Source organism: Lissotriton helveticus, chromosome 6 (genome assembly GCF_964261635.1).
Source record: "Lissotriton helveticus chromosome 6, aLisHel1.1, whole genome shotgun sequence".
In the NCBI taxonomy this organism is placed as follows: Eukaryota; Metazoa; Chordata; class Amphibia; order Caudata; family Salamandridae; genus Lissotriton; species Lissotriton helveticus.
The window spans coordinates 168,152,972-168,179,225 of NC_136067.1; the positions used below are offsets into that span (position 1 = coordinate 168,152,972).

General features: G+C 41.8%; 1 long non-coding RNA gene across 3 annotated transcripts in view; it reads right to left on the reverse strand.

The window, feature by feature from the left end:
* The window catches only part of LOC144762395 (uncharacterized), a 258,714-nt gene that overhangs the window by 141,088 nt on the left and 91,372 nt on the right, over positions 1-26,254 (reverse strand). For 2 of the 3 annotated variants that reach the window (XR_013596087.1, XR_013596088.1), the window contains exon 3: positions 21,042-21,177. The exons of the other annotated variant lie outside the window; for it this stretch is intronic. This is a non-coding gene — a long non-coding RNA (uncharacterized LOC144762395). The remainder of the gene's footprint in view (positions 1-21,041; positions 21,178-26,254) is intronic. 3 annotated transcript variants of the gene reach the window in all.

The following is a 26,254-nucleotide window of genomic DNA, read 5'->3' on the forward strand; positions in this document are numbered from 1 at the left end:
AATACATAAAATACATACAGTGCTAAATAATGACTAAAAGTACTCAACTGGTGCTTCTAAAATACGCCTACCCCTGTGTACCTAACCTAAGTCTAGTACAAGGGAAGAAGTAAGTGAGGTGTAGCTTAAGTTTTAGTATTCTTTGCCAAGAATCTATTCCAAGAATTCTCTAAGGGTCTAATCAGCTCCGTACCTTGGTTTTAGAATGAAGGAGGTCTTGTATCTCTCTCTCAGGACTCGATTTCTCAGCAACCAGCAAGGGTAGCCTGGAAACACTGGAGCTGGATTTCTCAGCAAGAGAAAAGACAGCGTCTCTCAGTGCGTAAGCTGGAGGGTTGGCTTCCTTCGGCACTTGCTGCTGCAGGGCGCGTCGGGCAAGTAGATAGTCGAACTGCTCCAAACCACCGTGTGTTTCTCTGGGCAAATGTAGGCATATTTATACCTTGAAAGTGCCGAGTTTGACGTATGATTGAACATAATAACGTCATCAAAGACTCAGTTCTTTGAAAACTCCATGATTTCCTAGATAAATTAGTATTCAGGCAAGGGGAAGTCCCTAGCTGCTGAAGGCGGGTTTTTCGAAGAAGTCGTTGTTGATTCTCGGAACTTAGTGGAAGTAGCCATGCCGTATTTGCGCTGCATAGGCTCAGTCTAAATATGGTAATGATTTCTATGCCTATATAAGGATCGGGTAATTTATACCTATAAATGGGCATGAATCGGGAAAATTACACTAGGGTCCTAGATTCCTACACAACACCCACTCCACGATATTAAGTTCAATAAAACTAAATGTATAAGCACTGAACATATCTAAGGCAAGTGTTTACAGTCCCACCCAAAATACAAATTGCATTTGAAATCTTGTGAAATGAGTATAAACTGTATGAAAAACTAGGTCTCAACTGATATGAAGCATAGTATGAGACCATACATTCTAACATTCTAACATATATGAAAGACGAAATTACATTTTAAGGTACATAAAAAATAAAAAATCGAGACTATCCCATAGCATAATATTTAAACTGTTTCGTTTTTTAGGACAAGGCCAAATATTGTCATTAGGAAGTTTTCAAAAGAATATTTTTACTTTAAGCAGATTACTCTGTGCCAACAATGTCAATTTTGGAAAAAGTTCAAATTTATTAGACGGTTTGTTTTGAAAAAATGAAGGCCGAATTTCAGAGTTCAGGGAACGCTGTGTGAATTAGTCAAAAGTTATTCTCGGTGTCAGGAGAAAACATCAGATCGTCTAGGCTGGCAAAGAAACCGTCTCCCATAGTAGGCGAAACCACTTCAGTTAGCAGGTCAAATGTGCAAAGATGAGAATCATCGCCGTCAGCGTTTGATGCATTAGCAATGTCCGCAGTAGGTGGTACCTGTGTGCCTGTAGTGTCACGTATCTCACCCTCAGTTAGACTTGCCGGTGAAACCTCAATGAATGCCCTCATCAGAATGGGCAGCCGTTGGGGGCAACACGATGCATGAGTCGTTACTGGACCTAGCAAAGCGTCAACATCCGATGGCAGGACTGATGGGAGTTTAAAACAAACGTCCAACACGCATTCTTCTCCGCAAAGCAGGCATCGCAGAACAGGTAAGATGCAATCTTGCCAGATTGGTCTGAACAAAAGGAACCAAGTTGTATTCAGATCCCTTAAACAAGCCAAGCCAAGAATCTGTGTAATTCTCTCACAATACCTCATGGCAAAGAGGGCTTCTTCCATGGTATTCTGGGTATCGCTGGTCACTGGACTTGCCATATCGGAGCAGAAGGAATAAAAACAGAATTCCTGTTACGAGTCCCAAGATGAGAGGCAGGCCGCCGAACACAGAGTGCACGAAATTTGGAAAAATGCAGAGGACTGCTTCAAATGGTGCTAACAGTCCCGAAAAAAGCGTCTTAAATACATGTGCAATGCCACTGGTATCAGACATATTTAAGATTTGACTTAGCATTTCTGCGAAATGTACTGGGCAGTTTGTTCATAATAATGCATGTATCTCTGCAGAAGTCCTTGCAACTTGCAGATCATACGTTTCTCTAGACTAGGTCAATGGCACATTTTTTTGTAATTTTGTAAAAGAATGACTTTCATTCTGCTTAAAGTATCAATTCGTATAGAAGAGATATTCAGTGAAGGCCATAACGCCGTCTCCCTTTCTGTCTTACTTTTTGGATACAATATTTGCATACAACAAGTGACCCTGGATGACACACTAACTAGATACGCTTTTCCTGGCAACATGCCACAACAGCTGTGGTCATTGAGCATAACGTAGCTGCCATTGGATAGCTGCCTGAAAATTGGTTCTATCACTGTGGAGGGTGAATCGTGCAGGTGGCAAGAGAGGTTATTTGCAGAACCTTCGCAGGCTCCGTGTAAATTAATACCTAGGCACAAAAGTGTACCACTTAGTGAGTTCTTACAATTTTTACCACTAAGGAATACCTCCTTTCCCCCATTCCAACATTTGTGTGTGTAGGGTAAATTCCAGGTCGACTTAATGTATTCTTTACCCAACCTTTCATACAGGCCCGCTGGTATATGCTGTAGACAATACTGAAATTGGAAAGTCGTCACTGGTATCGTGAGGGTGCCATGTATTATCCATTCATTGACAGGCTTCTCAGAAACTGTCAATGGTAATCTTTCCAGTTTCTCAATGCTCAGCACCGTATAGTCTGCTCCTCTTTGTGCCAAAGAGATTTGTTTATCTGTAAGGTTAAACACAGTAAATAATGACGCGGTATTGATTAGACGCCATGGCACGTAGCCTGAACTGAGATTTTGTAACGTCCAGCCTAGCAGCATTATAGAACCTAATTCAGACTGGCCATGTTGTAACATTAGCAAGTCTTGCTCTATTATGTCAATTGCAGATGATACGATGCTGTCCAAAGAATAAATTCTGGAGGACAGAGTCATTAACCCATTGTCCACTACAGAGAGGCTTTTCTCTAAATTAATACGATCAATTTCTCGTATTCTTTCTGCAGTTTCCATTTGCGTTATTTTCCATGCTTCATTGTAAGCAGCGTATATACCGGGGTATATGAAACGTTTTGACGTGCTTTGCGAGGCCCCATTAAGAAATCTCGCAAATCATTGCCTTCTTTAAGTAAAGATAAGTGTTGTTTGATTTCTGTAAGTGTATATTTATGTAGCCACTCAAGGCATAGCTTTCCTACACTATAAGTAGTTACTATCCCTGGATGTTGTCTCTGGGAATATCTTGGATCTGGCCTATTTACTGTGAACCCCTGTGTTTTGTTCAGGAATCTATCTTGACAGTTATTCGTATCAGTGGGCCAGATTAACATTTTTTTACGATCAGGATTAGTTCTGACTTGTTTAAAAATATAGGGTATGTCTACCTCCTCTTCTGTAGTGTCATTACTTTCAGATGTGGGCTTAGGTATAGACGGTTTGTTTACATCTTTTATCTTAGCCAGGCCAAGACAAGACGTTTGTTGAACAGTGTCATTTATTATTTATTTATTTATTTTATTTATATTCTTGTATAGCGCAGGACTCGACCCCCGAAGGGGTATCTCCGCGCTTATGCTTTTACCAAGAAAACCTAATCATGATCATGGAACTGTGAAGGAGTCAGAGTGATGATATCTTAACAGGCCGGAAATAGATAGGTTTTTAAAGTTTTTTTAGAAGACTGAAAGTTAGTGTTTTGTTTCAAGGTGGAGGGGAGTGAGTTCCATAGAGTGGGGCTTTTGTAGGAAAGGGCACGACCTCCCTGTCTAGCTTTTTTAATCCTTGGAACCTGGAGCAGTTGCTGACTGCTAGAGCGCAGAGTGCGTCCAGGACTATAGGGGTTACATTTTTCTTTCAGGTATTTAGGTCCAGTGCCAAACAGACATTTATGTATTGTGCAGCAGATTTTAAATTTTACACGCTGCCTAACCGGCAACCAATGAAGTTTGTCCAGGAGAGGACGTGAAGCTGTCCTTGGCTGAGCATTGAGAACGAGTCTCGCTGCAGTGTTCTGGACTACTTGTAGTCTTTGTAGTTGTTCCTCATTGGCCGAGATGAACAGGCACTAATTACCAATGTCTGGACAAGTGTTTTCCTATAGATATCAGATAGGAATGGGAAGACACGTTGTAGCAGTCCAATGACACGGAAGCAGGATCCTGCTACTTGATTTATGTGTTCTTTGAACAAAAGTGCCTTATCAAGCTGCACACCGAGATTTTTTACGGTCTGTTTGGGACTTGGTACTGGTCCCAAATCCGGGCGCCACAAATCTGGAGACCACAAGAGGGTGGCCTCACCAAACAGCATGACCTCCGTCTTGCCTACATTACACTGGAGGCAAGATTTTTGTATTGCGGGCGAGAGGGTCCGAAAGGGGAACAAAAGCTGAGTGTCGTCAGCATACGACACTGGGGTGAACCCAAGTGCTCCTAGGATGTCTGCCAAGGGGGCCACATACACATTAAAAAGTGTAGGGCTTAGGCATGAGCCCTGTGGCACTCCCTTGGTGAGCTCCCTTGAGATGGAATGATGGGAGCCCAATCTGACTCCTTGTAAGCGGTCCGAAAGAAAGCTCTCCAACCAGGACAGAGCCACGCCTCCTATGCCCACCTCCCTCAAACGACCGAGAAGTATCTCATGTGACACCGTGTCGAAAAACATTATTTGTTCTGGGATGATGCAGGCTCTGAATAAGGCTTCTAAACCTTGCACCTGCCAATCTTTTGTGCCCCAGACAGTTTTTGTCTCTATGTTGTCTTTCCAAAAGTTAAACCCTAATGTAGACAGCTGAGCATAAAAGTTTGCAGAATACATTTGTTTAGTATTGGTCAACATTGTTTTTATTCCTGTCTTATTTATATTTTTAAAATAAAACGTTTCTGAATTTGTAACATTAAACCCTGAGAAGTCCGGAAATTTTTCATAAAATGTTTTTGAGCTAGTGGCGTTGGACAATGTTCCCATTGATTATAAGTAAAAACATTTCAAGGGTTTGCAGATTTATGCAAATAATGGTGACCATAATGATTAAAACAATACATTTGTTCATAATCTGATGAACCCTCCTGGTATTCATGTTCTGTAAGTTTAGCTGACATTTCTAAATCTGTCATCATGTTGTTAACAGTTTCAAAGTCCAAATCATCAGAAAATGTGCTCGGTGCGACAAAGTCACTTAAAGAAACCTTGAACTGGTGTAGAATCTTCAGCAGTTCCACCGGGCCATAAATGTCATAATCAGTACTGTCCCATGCTATACTACCAGGTATAGGAACGGCTGTGATGTTTATTGATGACAGGTCTCTTCTTTCACGATGAGATGATTTGTGAGGTTTCAGGACCAAGTTGATTTTCTTACTTGCTGTGTCCATTGTACTGTATTTTCCATCTATCATCCTTCCCAAACTTAACACCAGTATCAGCCAGAGCAGGAGGAAAAGTACACCTAACACAATCCAAAATTCAACCCATGGTGAAACAAGATATGTTTTTTCAAGTTGATGAAAGAGTTCTGTTATTTTTCCTTTGAAAGTTTTATTTGCTGGCGTATTTTCAGGTTCACTGGGAGCCTCAGAAAATGTATCCAAGTTGATGAAATAGCCAGAGGGAGTTCTGTCAATTGTTGGAATTGCATCCGGATTACTTGAAATCGCTGGAGCCGTTTCTTCTTTTGCCATGTTGGTATAGTCAGATGCTATATCATTGTAGACAGGTGTTTCTTGACGAACTGTTATTTGGGTATCCAGAGGCACAAGTTCCAGGGCTTTGGTGCATAGTCCTTCTTTCCTTACTGCAGGTTTATCAAAGGTGATAAGTCTTTCAGTTTGAACCTCTTGGATTGTAGCAAGATTTGGTTGTCTGCTACTTCTTGGGAGTCCACTGGGCCTACTACTTATTATCGGCCACATGATGTGGTTTGACCAGGTCGATGGACACAACTCTGTTCTCCCTTTTACCAGCAAGGGGCGGTAGCAATACTGATCTTGTTCCGTGGATAGCTAAGACAGGTACTGCTTTTCTGTAAGAAGGCCCAAATTCCTTCTTTACTGCAATCTTTTCCCTGACTAGAACCCCAATCTTTGGAATCCAGACAGGTCTTGCTGGGACAGGTGGTTTTTCTTCAGTGGTTGTTTGCTTCTGTATTGTGTTACTCACACTTATTCTTGTTTCATTTAAGTCCTGTAAAACAGCCAAACAATCTTTGACATCAAAGGGTTTTTGTTCTACCACTGAAGTTTGACAATCAAGGTCTTTGATTATCATTCTAGTACCAAACAGTAATTCATATGGAATGATTCCACCCAGAGAATTTCTTGGCATATTATTAAGACTACGTTGGACACTTATTAGATGTTTGACCCACCCATCACCCAAACCGAATACCTTAGCTGGTATGGATTGCTTTATGTCACGTTTTTTTCTTTCCACTACTGCATTACCCTCAGGATGGAAGGGACTAGAATACCGCAATGCAACGCCCAAGCTAGCCATGGCCTCTTTGTAAGCTCGAGAGCTAAACGCAGGACCCTGGTCAGAATGTAGTGTGCCGATTGCGTATGTGCCGATAAAGACTCGCAGATCCTTTATAACAGTTCTGGCGTCAGCCGAGCGCTGGGGCCACATCCAAATAAATCTTGTGCAGAAATCCACTGCGACCATGATATATTTATAGTTCCCATCCCTTTGTAAGGGACCACAGTGATCCAGATAAACACAAGCTAGTGGTTTATCTGAAATTAGGAGGGGCGTCTGTGCAGGTCGTTTCACTGTTGAAACTTTAATTTTTTGGCAGATTTCACATTCTAGAACATAGTTTCTAGTTTGTTTCCTCATGCGTGACCACCAATATCTTTGTTTTAATAATGATACTGTGGCGGAAATTCCTGCGTGTGCAGATGCCAGTCCATCGTGTTCTGCTAAGATCAGTCCTAACCTATGTTCCATGTTTGGAATTGCCCTGTCCCCCACTCCAGGGATTCGAGCAAAAGGAACATTATTCGCATCAGTTATATATGAGTACTTTACTGGAAAGCCTTTTGGGAGTGTCTTACCACTGTCTTTAACTGAAGCAGTGACAGCTTGCATTATTTCGCTGTCTATTTTTGTTTCTGACCGAGTGATTGCAGCTACGGAAGCCGTTTGCACAGCTGCCTTCGCGGCTTCATCAGCCAATGAATTCCCTGCAACGTGAACGCCATCACACTGATGACTCAGTGTATGTATCACGTGAGTCTTTTGTTGTTCTCTCTGTAATAGAACTACTTGTTCCCAAAGCATTTTATGCTTAATTGTGCCACCTTTTGCGTCTTTGAAACCATTTTGAATCCAGTTCTGCAGATATTCATTGTAAGACTGGACGTAGTAATACGAATCGCACACTATGAGTGTTGGGAATTTGCGATCGGTATTTTCAAGTGCCATCTTGAAAGCCTGTAGTTCAGCTCGCTGAGCTGTACAGTCTCCGAGTGACTGAGTTTTAGTGACCATAGGTTTAAATTTACCTTCGCGCCAGCGACCTTTAACAATCGCGCACGCAGCACTATAGGCTTGTTTACCCCCAATTGCGGGCAGTGCTGATCCGTCTGTATAGATTATACATCCGTAATGTTCTATAGGCAGAATTTCGGTCGGTAGAGGACATTCGTGTTCGTATTGTAGGAATTCTTGTGTCTTCAAGTAGGGGTCAAAAACGTATTCAGCGTCTGTTGCTGCAAGAGAATTAACCCATTGTATCCATCTCGGATGTAAAGCCTTAGCATTGGGAATGCTTGCTTTCGTGACTGCCTCTAAGGCAGGTACAGGTGTAACGATCATTATGCGTTTACCCTGTGCGAGAGCTCTCTCTTTTGCTACTGCAGTTTGAACCGCTGTCAGAACTTTTTCTGTAGAAGTGAATTTTATTTCCGCTTGTGTGTACAAGTGTAATTTGTATGCTATTGGTACCTTTTCACCTTTATTAAAGGTCAGGTATGTGAATCTGCATCTCCATGGGATGATTCGGATCACTAGGTTACGCACGTTGTCGCGTGTTTGTAACTGTGTTTTTGCTAATACGTCTGTTTGCACTGAAAGCACAATTTCTGTATGGCTTTGAGTCCAATTTTTTGGTTTGAATTCAGGTTTGATTAGTTCGTAGTGAGGTTTAACCCTTTCTGCGTAATTTAGAACATAAGCTCTTCCAAAATTCAGGAAAGCTAGAATTGATTGTAAGTTTTTCAGCGTTTTCGGAGGTTGGAGCAGCGCACATTTCTCTAGAAAGTTTGCTGCCAGGCTTTTGCCTTCACTTGATAACTCGTAGCCTAAGAATAGGACGTTGAGGTGGGCAATTCGTGATTTCTTGAAATTGAATTTATACCCTTCAGAAGCGAACCCAAGTATTATGGTGTTCACTCTTAAGTGCACGTCCAAATCATCGTCTGTAAGATAGATGTCATCGACATAGGATAATGCCTCATCATCGTACATTTGTAGTAACTCTGTTACTCTGGCTGAAAATAACCCCGGACTATTCTTAAATCCCTGGGGGACACGGCAAAATTGTCGCTGTGTCCCCATGATTGAGAAAGCGGTCAAGTGCCTGCTTTCAGATGCAATGTTTCGACAGAAAAACCCATTTGAAATATCTAATGTGGTTTTATATTTACGCACAATGTTATTCATCAGTGCTGCACTATGTGCGTTTTGTACTGCAAAAGTTTTGCAACAAGAGTTTAAGTGTCCGTAGTCCAAAACTAGACGATATGTATTGTCTGGTTTGGAGACAGGAAACAAAGGATTGTTCATTGATGAGGTGCATGTTTCAATCACCCCATGGTATTTAAGTTGATTTAAAATCTCCCTGACTTGTTTTTTAGCTTCCTTTTTTACAGGATATTGCCTTTGCATTGTTGGTTGATTTTTTAGCTGGATTTTATGGTGAGGAGAATCCTCATCCCATCCTACGTGATTTTTATATAATGCTGGAGCCTGAGCTACTGCCCATTTCCTGGCATATGTGTATTTTTTTTAGGAATTGGAATGTGATTTGAGAAGGCTGGCATAATTATCTCTTCGCCATGTGGGAACTCCCTGACAAATTCAGGTGGCCAGTCTTGTTCAGCTAGAAGAATGTCATAACCCTTGGAAAGCTTATCCCAAAAGAGAGCTTTTATTTTCCTAGTTATGTCCCCCTCCATCTGGTGTGTTACTTCATATAACTTGTGGGTACAGTAACCCTGGTGTCGGCAGTTTCAACTTGAATGCATTCATTCAAGTCCACTGTCTCCAGATGATCCCTCAGGATCTTGCGAACTATGGTTACTTCTGCTGCGCTGTCTAGCATTGTCTGGGCCCACTCCCCGTTCTTGAGTTGTGTCCTCAAGATCCTCGGCATGTCTCATGTTTACACTTGCTACCTTCTTCTTGGTGAATTGAGTTTTCTTATTTTTTGGAACGTGCTGTTCGTCTTTGGACTTCACGCGTTCTTCTTTTTGTTCTGATCGTACTCTCCTTTCTGATTTCTGCGAGGAAGTTTGAAAGGTACGAGAGGAACGTGTATCAGTATCTTGATATCTATCAGGTTTTCTTAAGTTATCCCTATTTCTGAGGTTGTACCTCTTTTCAGAGGGCTCCCGTTTGGGGAGACCTACCTCCCCGTTGGGGAGATCTTCCTCTGGACTGGGAATGCTTCTCTTTAGGAAGTGTTTGTTTAGTGTTTTCCCACTTCTTTTTAGGAGTAGTGAGATTATTTTTAATAAAAAACTTTTTCAGGATTGTCTGTTCGTTGTGGATTTAATGGCTTCCCACTCAAACTATCTCTACCTAGTTCTTCATAGGATTTTTCAATAATTTTGGCAAGTTCATACGGTTGCTCAGTAATATTGGTTTCTTTTAGCTTCTGGCGGATTGCCACTGATGCTGCTTCTCCTTTAATGTTGGCTTATAATATAGCCGAGACCTGTTTGAAATCTTTTAGTAATTTCATACCAAGATTTAAGGCAGGTTCTGGTCCGTATTCATTTTGAATCTGTCTTAGGACGTCTGGTATTACCGCCATGGACGGAACACTGTGTTTTTGTGTAGATTGAAGCAAAGACTGTACCCGAAGTGTCACAGTCCTCCACATGTGGTGCTATACCCATTGGTAAACAGATTGTCAGAATTCTGTGTGTCTCATGAGGTGTACTATCAGGGAATACTGCCTCAATTTGAGTATTTGTTTTAGCTAACCAGAACATAATTTGTTCCCTTTTTGCTAGTAATTTACCTATGACTGATTGTATAGTATGTGGTGTGATTTTGTTTGTGTTCCCCTGGTGAGGGGTGTGCTGTGGAATCCTTACAGTCAGTTGGACTGTTAAGGTCCGCATGACATATTGAACCAAGTCAGGTTCATTGGAGCCCACTCCCGCAATCAATGGATTTGAGGAGCAGGAGGAAGGTTCCTCAGGAGCAAGCAGGACCGAGTCCGGGGATAGCCTTGTGATCAACCTAAGCACTAAGTCCCTGACGGTTGACGAAGAGAAGGTACTCAATAGACGCCTAGGCTTTGTAGCTACCCAGACTAGTGATCCTTTCCTTACCAACATAGAGATTGCTAAATTCTTTCGCAACATAAGATTGCACTTCTTCTTTGCCAAGAATGTGAGAGAGGGTCTAGACAGTATGGACCTCAATACCGGTTTAAAGAAACACTCCACCTTCAATCCTCCTACAATAGGTCTACCAGCTAAAGTACTGGCGTTCGAACATGCTGTAGAAAGTGATATCTCTAGACTGCACAAAGTGGAGAAACACCCTTTCATCAATTTTCCCAAAAAGGAACAGACAGCTCTTCGAAATTTGATGTCAGACCATGCCCTCACTATAAAACCAGCCGATAAAGGCGGTGCGGTTGTTTTACTCGACACTCCCGTCTACCGTGCTGAGTGCCTACGGCAACTGAGTGACACTAAATCATATGTACAACTAACTGAAGACCCCACTGAAAATCTGAGGAACACATTTGGTCACATGGTGGAGGAAGCTCTCACTGAAGGGTGGATTACACCGCAAGAAGGACAATATCTGCAAACCACTCACCTGATTATGCTCTACTTTTATGTTCTCCCAAAAGTTCATAAGAAGCAACGCCCCCCCCGCCCGGACGGCCTATAATATCGGGTATTGGTTCTATTTTGGAACCACTGTCTACCTTTGTTGATTTCTTCCTCCGTCCCATGGTAAAGGAACTGCCGACTTTCTTGCAGGATACCAAGGATATCTTACGAATATTAACTGACATCGAATTTGATTCCACTACAGATCTATTGGTGTCATTCGATGTCGAGTCTTTGTATACGTCGATCCCACAGGATGACACCGTAGACGTAATAGCCACCTTACTGCATGAAAGAGATCTCGATTCCATTACTCCAGTTCACTTTATAATGAACTGTGCCAGCCTGGCAATGAAACAGATTTTTTTTCGCTTTGAAGATACCATTTTGTTTTACAAATTTCTGGGACCAGCATGGGGAGCGTCTTTGCCCCAAGCTTGGCTAACCTTTATGTACATCATTTTGAACAGACACACGTTTTAACATCAACGAATCCATACCGCAATGCCTTGCGGGTATGGAAACGGTATATTGATGATATTTTCGTAGTCTGGAGAGGTACCAGCGAAATACTACTTGAGTTCCTACAATGGTTGAACCAGAGGAACGATTTTTTACGTTTCACTGTTGAGCACGATAAACACCAGTTGTAATTTTTAGATCTTTTGATATCTGCCACTCCTACAGGACTAAGGTCAGAGCTCTACAAAAAACCCATGGCACGAAATTCACTTTTGAGTTTTGAAAGTTGTCATTCGAGAGCCCTCAAGAACAATCTACCTTATGGGCAGTTTCTTCGTATACAGCGGAATTGTTCAACCAGAGACTCTTTCAATGTACATGCATATGCGCTAGAGAAGCAGCTGGCTGCAAGAAAATATCTGAAAAAACTGATACGGAAATCTCTGAAACGAGCCGCTTACAACCATCGGGAGGCTCTTTTAGAACCAGCAACTCCTAAAGAGAAATCCGATAGGATGACCTTTGTGAATACGTTCAGTACTGAGTCAAGCCAGATCCAGAAGATCATTAGAAGACATTGGTCTATCTTGAATACTGGCACAGATACCTTACCACCGCCACTGTTTGCTTTCAAACGGGGTTCTAATATGAAGGATAAGTTGGTACATACGCAACCAAAAAGTAGAGTGCCTCGGGCGGTTGGCACCCTATGGGACTTACCACCAGTTGAGGGTCACCATCCCTATGGCTCATGTGCTGCATGCCCACAAACTCAGAAATCCGGGAGCATAGATATTGGGACGTACCGCCCCTCGCAACAGGTAAGATTCACGAATTGCAATAGTGAGAAAGTAATATATCTCATTAAATGCCCCTGCCAACTAAGATATGTCGGAATGACAACTAGAAAGATTAAACTTCGAATCCCGGAACATAAGAGCACAATTCGGTGTAAAAAACAGGCCACACGGTTGACGAGCCACTTTTGGAGGTTGTTCATGGTCCAACAGACTTCACATGGACCATTGTTGAGCAACCCTCCATTCCTGATCATTTAACTGACATTGGCAAATATTTATTTTCAAAGGAACAGCAGTGGGTCTACAGACTCAATTCTGACAAAGAGGGCCTGAATGAAGACATCCCGTGGATGTCACTGTGATGACATTTTACATCTTCCTAGCGTACATACATATTAGTAGTTAGTCAGAGATACCCACTCTCTATGAGCTGATGCTCCATAAACTACATGTCCGAAGCTATTATGAGTACATCAGGCCATAATGGGCATGCAGTGAGTGATGTGGTTGGGATCAGATTAGCGATTTGTGCCATCTCTTCTCGATTCTAATACATAAGCTTCATTATTTAGTAAGTCAAAGCCTTGTCCAGTAGTAGTTCTATCAGGTGCTGGCAATAGACCTACAGCTAGATTCATAAAAGGGCTGTTTTGCGAGTCTTTAATAGCGATTCATAAGGAATCGCTATTAAGGACTTGCAAAACGGGATTCATGTAGGAATTGCTAAATAAATTGCGATAGGAATGAATGGGGAGTTATTCCTTATTTGCGATTAGCAATTTGCTAATCGCAAATAAGGATACGATTTCAAGGGTGCCAGGGGTGTCCAAAGGACACCCTGTAGCACCCCTGAAATGAAAATTTACACAGGTGTTTTGCACACACATGTCCAAAGGACATGTGTGTGTAACATGCAAAAGAAAAAATGCACTAAAGTGCTTTAATCTATTTTTTCGCTATTTACCACGAAGTCAGACTTCGTGGTAAATAGCTGCCAAATGTTGCGAATTCGCAATTTAAAATTGGTCGTTGCATTTAAGGAATCTCAAATAGAGATTCCTTAAATGCAATTCCTCGCACAATAGCGAATTCTATAATAGTGATTATTGCATTTGGGATGATGAATCCCAAATGCAATAATTGCGCTCGCAAAGGGCCAGATTCTCAGAATCTGGCCCTTTGCGAGCCGAATTTCGTTTCATGAATCTGGCCGCTAATGTTTTATAATGAACACAAGAGAGAGGAAGGGTATTTTGAGTAAGGTAATTCTCCTTATCCCCTAGGGCTATATTTTCAAAAACAAGAGAGGAGCATCCCAGGACAAAAAGTCCTAGTAATGTAAGGAAAAAAAGGGCAATAGAAAGTAAATAAAGAAAGAAATCTTTCTTTATAAAAACCCCTCACTCACCAACCTGGTTGGTGACATGCTTCATCATCGGGGTCCACCAGAGTGACCGAGTGTCACTTCGGTGTGCTGCGACGCCTGCAACTGCAGCGGAGCTGGTCTTTTTTTGTGAATTGTGACAGTAGTGAATGCTAGTGATTTTAAAAAAGGTGTTCGACATGTACTCTAATATAATTTATTCTGGAGTCATGTGACAAGGTTAAAAAGAAGCTTAATTTATACCTCTACTGGTGTAACGTGACCAGAAGGTACAAGTGCGTAAGTGAATATGGTCAAAATGTTTCAACCTTTGTTTTAAATTTGTAGGTTTTCGTCAGGACCAGTGTGTACTGAGCCGAGAGGTCTGCGCACGCTAAGGCACATCCGTCCCAAACTCAGGTTGAAGCTAGACCGTATACTCACGGTTGGCAAGCTTACAGCATTCTGTGTAAGAGCAAATCTGAAAAAAACAGTGTAAGTAGTTCATTAGATTAAATATTAATTGCATATTTTCTCCTTACTCATATGACAGTTTTTTGTCTCACGTACCAACACACATTCACTGCTATAGCATGCAGTGATTAATTAGTTATTTGAGTGTGTTCGTTCTGTCATAAGCGTGTTTGGTGACATTGAGTTCTCATACCCACTCTATACATGCCCCAGTAGGTGTTTGCATTCCATAGTATTTTTTGGAGTGCTCATTTTTTTAATCTGTAATATGTGGGTGGGTCTGCACACCGTTTATAGTCAAACTTATATATTTTATGAACAATGTTTTTTACTGTATTTTTGTGCAGTGGTGTAGGAGAGGGTAACTATCTCCTGGGTAAAATGTTTTAAAGAGAGTCCAGGGAGACCCGGGACTAAACCCTGCACAGCTTAATGGCACTAAGGCCTAGAGTCAATAAACAAAACAAAAAAAAAATGTGTTTATTGACTCTAGGCCTTAGTGCCAAGCGGTCTACGATATGTAGGCATGACTGGAAGAAAAGTGAAACAACGCATCTGTGAGCACAGAAGCACAATAAGGTGTAAAAAAACAACAACAAAGATGACCTAGCATTTCCTCACAATGAACCACACCACAAATGACATGCGCTGGACAGTAAACGAAGTAATAAAGCCAGGAGAAAAGACAACACAACGTCTATTCGAAAAAGAGCAAAGATGGATTTATAGACTTTCCACGAACACCTCTGGACTTTATGATAATATACTGTGGAATAGCGTTAGACAGAGATAACTGTTTATGCTTGCTTAAGAAAAAAATGTTGTCCCAGTAAGAATCCTCTTAATTTGTGTGTAAATACTATTATCAAAAACCTCAGTATAAAAAATATTCTTAGAAGAACCCATTCTAAAAATCAGAATCGTCCATCTTTGTTCAAAATGCATACAGTTTTAAACTACAAAAATCCATAGTTTAGACAGGCTCCCTAGCATGTACTAAGGAATACACACACTGCTTTGACGGTCCCTTGAAATTGTGACATCATACTCAGGTGATCTGTCACGTGACCGGGCTAGAAGCTCTACGATTGGCTGGTACCAACCAGGAAACCAAGCACTTATACACATTTTCGAGTTTCCTCATTATCCTCGGGACTCGAAGTGGAAGGTAACCAGGTTTCCGGCGGGCCGCTAACACGAGTAAAGTAAGTCTTTTTACAATAATATACGGGTAGGCTCCGTGTTATTCAAAAAACTGTTGTGCCTCCAAAAAAATCCGAATAAGACCCAGCTCCCCAAATATTAACTATACAAGTGGGCTCCGTGCTTCAACAACGAAACAAAAAAAAAAAAACCTTCCATACTTTTTCTCATCTACAGATTACTCTCGAAGAAGGCCCCCCCACGAGATCCATGGGGCATGACTAGAATTTAGTTACGAGTAAGTCCTTTGTTGAGTATAATATGTGCTACCGAAAAAACAAAAAACGTCTCTCTCCCTTGCTTGCTTTTGCTAATGTTCACGTGTGACACCATGCTAAATTAGATTGTGTTACACAAGTAAAAAACTAGCACTCAAAAATCTAAGGAATGCAAGAACACCCACTGTTGCATGTATCGAGTGGGTATGCTAAATGGTGACACCATGCTAGATTAAAAAAACGAGCACTCCAAAAATACTATGGACTGCAAACACCCACTGTGGCATGTATAGAGTGGGTATGAGAACTCAATGTCACCAAACACGCTTATGACAGAACGAACGCACTCAAATAACGAATTAATCACTGCATGCTATAGCAGTGAATGTGTGTTGGTACGTGAGACAAAAAACTGTCATACGACTAAGGAGAAAATATGCAATTAATATTTAATCTAATGAACTACTTACACTGTTTTTTTCAGATTTGCTCTTACACAGAATGCTGTAAGCTTGCCAACCGTGAGTATACGGTCTGGCTTCAACCTGAGTTTGCGCCTTAGCGTGCGCAGGCCTCTCGGCTCAGTACACACTGGTCCTGACGAAAACCTACAAATTTAAAACAAAGGTTGAAACATGTTGACCATATTCACTTAAGCACTTGTACCTTCTGGTCACGTTACACCAGTAGAGGTATAAATTAAGCTTCTTTTTAACTGTGTCACATGACTCTAGAATAAATTATATAAGAGTACATGTCGAACACCTTTTTCAAAATCACTACCATTCACTACTGTCACAATTCACAAAAAAAGACCAGCTTCGCTGCAGTTGCAGGCATCGCAGCACACCGGAGTGACACTCGGTCACTCTGGTGGACCCCGATGATGAAGCATATCACCAACCAGGTTGGTGAGTGAGGGGTTTTTATAAAGAAAGTTTTCTTTCTTTATTTACTTTCTATTGCCCTTTTTTCCTTACATTACTAGGACTTTTTGTCCTGGGATGCTCCTCTCTTGTTTTTGAAAATATAGCCCGAGGGGATAAGGAGTATTACCTTACTCAAAATACCCTTCCTCTCTCTTGTGTTCATTATAAAGTTTAAGGCAGCGTACAGCTGCGAGAGGTTCTTCTCCTCAAAAAGAAACACCGCTGTTTCTTAAAAAAAAGCAACACTGCACCAGCATGTATGGGTGAGAACCAAGGTTTGTCCTTTTTTAATGCAGAGATTGAGGCTATTCTAGCCGACACCTCTTTGTTTGCGGACTCAGGCATAGCACAAACAATAGCACAAACAACGGATTGGGAAAAGTTATCAGAGATGAAAAGGGATAGAGTCAGAACTATCCTGCATGGAACAATACTAAAGGAATATCTAACCAATAATGGCGCTCCAAAGGGACTTTTGGTAACCAATGCACCAAGAATTTGTCTCAATGACCCCATTTTCAGACACGATTGGGCCCAGATCGCGTGGCACTGCGCACGCGACTGGATGGTATTAATAATAAAAACAGCTGTAAGGTTACCTGAGGCTATAATGATTGAAAGACAACAGACAGAGAGCCACATACGCACTACCATCACAGGCTATAAGAAAAGGTTAGAAAAAATAAACAAAGAGCTCAGCAAAAGGCAACAAAACTCCAAAAAGATTTGAAAAAGTTTTCTTTTGTGAAAACATACCCTTACTCTGACCCAGAATTCAAACCATCTGCAAAAAATGACAGAAATTCAGAAGCATCAAGCGATGATTCCTCGATTAGCAGTGGGTCGAGTGCAGGAAGTGGGAAAAACAGACAAAGGGGAAGAGGTAGAGGCCAACCAATATTGCAACACTACAATGCACCAATGATGGGTAATTTTCCAGGTACATTTAATCCACACCCCCATTTCCAAGGATACGGATGGCAACCTCCATTTCCCCAACCTATGTTCCCACACAACACTTTCCGCCCACCTTTTTTAGGGGGAGGCCGGAGAGGAAGAGGACGACGCAAGGGGAACAGCCAGGTCCATTGGGAGGAACAGGAGAGTGTAGTCAACCACACAAGGAGCAAGACACAAACACCACAGCCAGGGACAAGCAACATCAGGACCTAGTAACAAATCTCTCCTCTAGAGAACTTTCAGAGGTAGAAAGAAATGTACTCAACAAAGGACTAGGCTTTGTCCCCATGGCCAGAGTAGACAAATTTGGTTTACACGGTGAATTAGCAGCCTTCTTTAGAAAACTAAAACTAAAAGCCTTTTTTGAAAAAAACACTGAAGCTCAGGATTCACTAACTCGGCCAGACACAAATTTGTGAAATAAATCTAACTTCCTACCTCCCCCACACACAACACCAGTCGAATTAACTACTTTTGAACAAGCAGTTTAGAACGACACCGAAAAGATGGAAGAAAAAAAAACCCTACTTTAACATGAGTAGGGAGGAATCAAAGGCTCTAGAAGACCTAACAAACTGCAGTGAGATTATCATAAAACCAGCTGACAAGGGAGGAGGGATAGTTATACTGGATAAAACAGGATACCAAACTGAATGCCATCTTCTCCTGTCAGACACTAGTAACTATCTCCCCCTCCCTGCCGACCCCACACAGGAACTCAAGCAGGAAATAAAAAATGTAATAGATCTAGCAGAATCACGTGATTATATAACCAAACATGAGGCAGATTTCTAACAACTAGCGAAGAAAAAGTTCCATACTTCTACACACTGCCAAAGTTACATAAAAACAAAACACCCCCACCAGGGCGTCCGATTGTATCGGGCATTGGATCATTTTTAGAGCACTTATCGAAATACTGTGACTGTTTTTTTAAGGAAATGGTACAAAAAACCACAGCCTATTTGCGTGACACTAAAAGTCTCCTACTTCTCCTAAAGGACATCCAAGTAGATGAGGCTACCATTCTTGTGAGTTTTGACATCGAAAGTCTTTACACCAGCCTGCCGCAGGATAAAACAATAGAAGTCCTGGGCAGAGCATTGAATGAAATCCCTTGGCCATACCATGCTCCAAAACATTTCATCCTGGAATGTGCTACACTAGCCCTGAAAAGAAATTATTTCAAATTTGAGGGCAATCTATACTTACAAATTGGAGGCACTTCCATGGGAGGTACATTCGCGGCTAGTGTAGCGGGATTGTATGTCGCGGATTTGGAAAGAACGTTCATACCAAGTGAGGAAAACCCATTCGCACAATATATTGTATTTTGGAGACGATATATTGATGATGTCCTGGCCATCTGGCAAGGACCGGAAGCTATTCTGATGGAGTTTATCAGTTGGATTAACACATGTGCCATCAACCTCAAGTTTACCCATTCAATGGACGAAAAAACAATGTTTTTTTTAAACCTTGTCATTACTAAAGAAGACGGACGTTTGGAAACAAGGACTCACCAAAAACCTACTGCCAAAAACAATGCTCATAGGTTTGAAAGTTTTCACCCTAGAGCTTTAAAAGAGAACCTACCATACGGGCAATTCCTGAGACTACGCAGGAATTGCAGCAAACTGAATGACTATCGCCAACAAGCCAATGAACTTACCAACAAACTCTCCTGCGGAGGCTACCCGGATCACATCCTGAGAAAATGCCAAAAACGGGCTAGGAACCAACCGAGAGATGTACTACTGGATGAAAGAGTGGGAGATGAAGAGACTGAACTCCCCCTAACCTGTGTTACTACATATAATACACTATCAAACCAAATGACCAAATCCATAACAAAGCACCGGAAAATTCTAAACACTGGAAATCTACACTGGAAAAAACCTCTGTTCTCATTCAAAAGAGCGAGAAGCATAAAAGACACGCTAGTTAACACACGCCCAAAACATTATGAACCCGAGGAATCCACAACAGTACTAAGTGCCTGGGGATTACCAAAAGTCACTGGACACCATCCATGCGGGAACTGTAGCGTGTGCCATTTGACCACAACCACAAAAACCCTAAACCTAGAACAAGGAAAAGTCTGGACACAAAGGTCACATACGAACTGTAACAGCCATAATTTGGTATATTTAAGAACATGCCCATGCGCTCTACGATATGTAGGCATGACTGGAAGAAAAGTGAAACAACGCGTCTGTGAGCACAGAAGCACAATAAGGTGTAAAAAAACAACAACAAAGCTGACTGAACATTTCCTCACAATGAACCACACCACAAATGACATGCGCTGGACAGTAATCGAAGTAATAAAGCCAGGAGAAAAGACAACACAACGTCTATTCGAAAAAGAGCAAAGATGGATTTATAGACTTTCCACGAACACCTCTGGACTCGATGACAATATACCGTGGAATATCGTTAGACAGAGATAACTGTTTATGCTTGCTTAAGAAAAAAATGTCGTCCCAGTAAGAATCCTCTGAATTTGTGTGTAAATACTATTATCAAAAACCTCAGTATAAAAAATATTCTCAGGAGAACCCATTCCAAAGATCAGAATCGTCAATCTTTCTTCAAAATGCATAAAGTTTTAAACTTCAAAAATCCATAGTTTAGACAGCATCCCTAGCAAATGTACTAAGGAATACACACACTGCTTTGACGGTCCCTTGAAATTGTGACATCATACTCAGGTGATCTGTCACGTGACCGGGCTAGAAGCTCTACGATTGGCTGGTACCAACCAGGAAACCAAGCACTTATACACATTTTCGAGTTTCCTCATTATCCTCGGGACTCGAAGTGGAAGGTAACCAGGTTTCCGGCGGGCCACTAACACGAGTAAAGTAAGTCTATTTACAATAATATACGGGTAGGCTCCGTGTTATTCAAAAAACTGTTGTGCCTCCAAAAAATTCCGAATAAGACCCAGCTCCCCAAATATTATTTATACGAGTGGGCTCCGTGCTTCAAAAACGAAACGAAAAAAAAAAACCCTTCCATACTTTTTCTCATCTACAGATTACTCTCGTAGAAGGCCCCCCCCACAAGATCCATGGGGAATAACTAGAATTTAGTTACGAGTAAGTCCTTTGTTGAGTATAATATGTGCTACCGAAAGAACAAAAACCGTCTCTCTCCCTTGCTTGCTTTTGCTAATGTTCACGTGTGACACCATGCTAAATTAGATTGTGTTACACAAGTAAAAAACTAGCACTCCAAAAATCTAAGGAATGCAAGAACACCCACTGTTGCATGTATCGAGTGGGTATGCTAAATGGTCACACCGTGCTAGATTAAAAAAACGAGCACTCCAAAAATACTATGGAATGCAAACACCCTCTGTGGCATGTATAGAGTGGGTATGAGAACTCAATGTCACCAAACACGCTTATGATAGAACGAACGCACTCAAATAACAAATTAATCACTGCGTGCTATAGCAGTGAATGTGTGTTGGTACGTGAGACAAAAAACTGTCATATGAGTATGGAGAAAATATGCAATTAATATTTAATCTAATGAACTACTTACACTGTTTTTTTTCAGATTTGCTCTTACACAGAATGCTGTAAGCTTGCCAACCGTGAGTATACAGTCTGGCTTCAACCTGAGATTGGGACGGGTGCGCAGACCTCTCGGCTCAGTACACACTGGTCCTGATGAAAACCTACAAATTTAAAACAAAAGGTTGAAACATGTTGACCATATTCACTTAAGCACTTGTACCTTCTGGTCACGTTACACCAGTAGAGGTATACATTAAGCTTCTTTTTAACCGTGTCACATGACTCTAGAATAAATTATATAAGAGTACATGTCGAACACCTTTTTTAAAACCACTCACATTCACTACTGTCACAATTCACAAAAAAAGACCAGCTCCGCTGCAGTTGCAGGCGTCGCAGCACACCGGAGTGACACTCGGTCACTCTGGTGGACCCCGATGATGAAGCATGTCACCAACCAGGTTGGTGAGTGAGGGGTGTTTATAAAGAAAGATTTCTTTCTTTATTTACTTTCTATTGCCCTTTTTTTTCCTTACATTACTAGACTTTTTGTCCTGGGATGCTCCTCTCTTGTTTTTGAAAATAGACCAAATGTGCCCTCTCATTTATTACTACTATGATATTGGCTCGAGGATATGATTGGCATTAATATGCTCGCTCGAGGACATGATTAGTATTAAACATCCTTACGTCTGAAGCATTTCTACTCATATGCACGTACATGTCTGATTATTGCCTTTCAGATAATATCTAGGATGGGAATACTACATTTCCCAGTATGCTTATCACATGTTGTGCGCGTGACCCGCACGCTTTCTATCACTTTATTTTTACAAATAACATAAGTGTGGCGCGCCCCCCCTTTTTTTGCACAACTACCCTTATCACATGGCTGGTATAGTGTAAATAACTATTCGGGGATTCATGATAATATTATATCTTCCAGCCTGCTCATTGAATGCCTCATATAGCACACTTGTTGACATCGGGCTTCTATGACAGCGAACTATGCAGTAATACTACATTTCCCAGCATGCTTGCTGTGTGTTGTAGGCGTACACAATGCGCTTTTGATTAGATAAACGCATTCTGTAAATGTGTACAATTAAGTACATATGCGGCATTCCGCTCCATCTGTACTACCATGGCACAGAGCCTAGTCCCTTGTAACGACACATGCGCTCCCTAGTAATTTTAACAACGGGATAGTATGTAGAACTACATTTCCCAATACGCTCCAGGTCCATCACGTGACCTGGCGCGTCCTCGTGACGAGACAACGTGCAGGATACCGGCATAAAGATGCCGTTTGCTCCCTACTCCTCACCTCCCTGAATCGGCTTGGAGGAACGACTGGAGTACAGACGGAGAGGTGAGTGCAGGAGGGGCGCGCCATCACTGACGAGTCCTTTTACTGGCACCTTGGATGTTTATACAGCAGTCCGATAAGCGTAGTCTGTCTCAGTGTTAGAGACGACTTTTTGGCGCATTAGCGTGGGTATGCTGACTGACTGTTTGGGTGATCGTCCTCCCTGGTGGCAGAGGAGAGGGACGACTACGTGTGGGGATATCAGTAGCGCATACCGCTGGTGATACCATCACGCCAATGACATCCACACCCCTAGATCTACCACTGGACGGGCTGACATCGAGGCCTCATTTTCTTTAACAAGTTCTATCTGTATGGAACCATCGATCAGAATACTCTATCTAATACTTGGGCACAATCGTTGGCTACCTTGTATGTTGAGTGGCTCATATAAATCTTGAGCACTAGTTTAAAGTGTCTAGGTATGCGAGAATGTGCATTTTTGTATAATGTCCAAGTTGAATCACGGCGCACAATAAGGAACATATGTGTGTGTGCATGTGGTGTGTGCAGACGAGGGCTATGAGTGGTGACATCATGATCCCTCATTTCCCACCTTGTTTGTTTTTACTAGAGCGGTGCTCCAACTTACCTGAGCCGTAGCCAGGTGAGGTGAAATCTATCCCTCCTACCAAAACGGTAAGCTAGTACTTATGATCGGTTGACATAAAGGGCCTATGTGTATCTTTGCTGACACAGTTGGATCTGTCAGCGCCTGTCGCTGTCTGTTTGATATTATACAAATTGTGACACCAATATTGTTTCTTCTTTTTTCTCTTGCACTATGGCTTGACCTCTTCTGTTGCTGGGAACGCATCCAGGGATACGGAGGATATACCTTATACACTTCAGGTGATATGCTTGTCATTTTCTCCATATATATTTTATACTTGCTGTTGCAGTAGCGGGTAATTGGTCCTGAAGAAAGCAGCAGACAACTATAGTCCTGTGACTGCTGAAACATGTCGACCTCTAAATCTTTGTAGCAGACATTTGTTTAACCTGCTACTTTCTCTTCACTGTTTTTAATATTGGAAGACAGAAGGACATCATTGAAATTTATTCTCCTCCTGCCTCTCCATTTTTATTCACACTATTATTTAATACACATCACTTCATTTTCACTATTTGGTTCACACGCACTGCAAATCAGTCATCCCAACATATTTGTTCAGACACTCCCTTATCCATCTTATATCACTGTTTTTGTCAGTATCCACTTCCACCTGTAGTGGCTACAATTGAACTCTCCTTCGTGTGAGGATACCTTGATGATGACAAGGACGGTACCGGACGATGACTGATGGGTATATTTTCATGCCCTAGAGATATCTTATTGTACCATATTCACATAGGACACTTTTCTCTCTACCTCCTTCACAGTTTCACATAGGTTGGGTTCATGCCATAGATAGTTTTACTTGTAGACCCACAGGCACCTTTGGTTTGCTGATATTGAACCAATTGCCTGTGTATTTTAATCAGCTGCTTTAGCTGTACTAACAGTTCTGGACCTGTCATGTTTTCAATGTCAGGATGTGGTGTATAGCTGGCCAGTACCGGCCATGTTGCTCCTGGTCTACCGAGTGGACCGAGCCTAGTTATGTGATTTTGATGTTGTAGGGAGCCTTTAAACCAGAGCTGATGCTCTTGGTAAGTTAATGGAATTTCAACGTCCTCGTAAGGAACGTATTCCGTTGGAGGTTCTTCTACTTTGTAGTAGTGAAACTCGTGTGTTCCTGCATCTGCTGCAGGGAACTGAATCCATGAATGGAATACCTCTGTCTGCCGATATTCATGCGCCTCTATAACAAAGATTACTTTACCACCTCTCGATGATTCCCCTATTGTTTATGAGTTTGTAAGTTATAGTTTTTCTTACATTTACCGGGATGATTATAACATCCAGCCCATTCTGTAGGAGATTTCGGTCATCTAAAGCTGCTTGAGCTGCTGCTGCAGCTAATTCTTCTTCACTAATCATTATTTTGTTGACTGAAGAGTTTGCAGAACAAGTTTCAAGGAAACAAAGATTAGGTGCACAATATTTAGGAACACTGTATCCTTCAACGTTGAACAAACTAAAAACTAATACATAGGATTTTTTCATCCTACTCAGTTTAAAGTGGATATTTTATCATTTAACCCACTCCAGATGTCTATTGGAGTATTTTTACGGGGAAAAAGGGGTCTGTGTGAAAAGCACGACTGAGTTACTCTAGTATCTAGCGTTAAATTATCACCTTACCAAACGTTGGGCGCCATGTAGTGTAGTTCCTATATTCCCAATAAGCTCTGCGCATTGGAATAATATATCTTGTAGTTTAGACGTAGGACTGAGGTCGACTAGGTCTCTACCGAATATATTAAACTTAATTGTGAGTGCTGATGGAGCAAGGATTCGCACGTAAAGCGACTTTCTCCTATTCAAGAACCTCGAATAACCTTAATGAACTAAATCAATCTGTTTGTCTCACTAATTTACCATTTTATTCTGACATTTTGGGTGTCCCAGTGATGCTTGCATATGTGTTTACTAATCCTAATACGCTTGCAACCTAAAATGGCCGCTGCTTTGCGGGAATCTCTTCTGCGCATGCGTAGGTCACACTCGCGTGACGTGACGTACTTGCAGTTCTGGTGGGAAAACTTTGCACCTGCGCACTAGTTTAAAAATGGCTGCTTTGTGTTCTCACATGTCCGATGCTTGCACTGCAGCTCTTTGCTATATTGTTTGTCTTGCACTAATCTTAATGCTATAGTTAATATAAAATAAGGGGAGTCATATAGGGATTCCTGGTATACAGTGTACTCATGTATTTCTGGGTTCTAAATTGTTTTTCTTTACTTTTCATGTGGCGAATCTTTTGGGCCTGGGAGGGATTAAAAACTCCATCTTGAAGTCCCTACTGCGCATGACATCCTAGCAGAGGGAAGAAAACCTTGTACCAGTGGAACCCAGCCAGCTGGCAGCCACAGTCAAGATGCTCCTGGGTATCGACCTGAAGCCCAGAAAACGGAGCCGAGATGTACTGCATTTGAAACAATTGTAATAAAATCTGTGTGCACCATTGTTAGGTAGAGACTTATGTCATGGGAACCCCAAATTCAATAGGCGGTCCCAAAAGATGTAAATTGGGGCTTGTGAAAGTCAAATCCTGGTTGGTGTGTTGGCCTGTCCTACCTCTGGACCAATCGAAATTGGGGATTCTTACACTTGCAACATTTGGGGGGTGGTACACTGACCCGAAAACAGTATAACTAGCCTAGGTTTAGCTAAAGTTTTTGTCCGACTTGTCCGAATAGCTGACCTGTCACTGACCCTACGCACTCAATAGCTGATCCAGAAACAGAAGTGCTGCGAAGCACTCTGTCCGACTGTCTCACAGACCCATTGGGGTTTTGAGAACCTTAAGTGCTGGCGGAGCACTTTGCTGGGGAATTCGATAACCCAATCGGGGTTTTGACCGATAACTGCAGAGAGGGTGTAGCGCAGGCATTGCAGCTGAACTGCGGGTGCTGGTCTTACCTTGGTGGTCCTGCCCTGATCTTAATCTGGTTTTCCTGTCCTGGGTGTCCATTCTGCACCTGTTGGCCTACTGGCGACCGTTTCTTCCTTGGGTTTCTCCTGTCCTAATCTGACCGGTGGCCAGGGTTGGTCTTCACACCGTTCTAGGTAAATATAGCGCTGGGGAACCTATTCTGCATCCTTCATTCTTTTTCTTTGCTTTAATAAAGACGTGTTCTTGCAGATTGATTTTCCATACTTTCCCTTTTTGGCTGACAAATGATAAAGTCCTACATTATAGTTGTTATATTAGCATGTTCCATTCTTCCCCATCCTATAAGAGAAATTGTGACGTACGGTT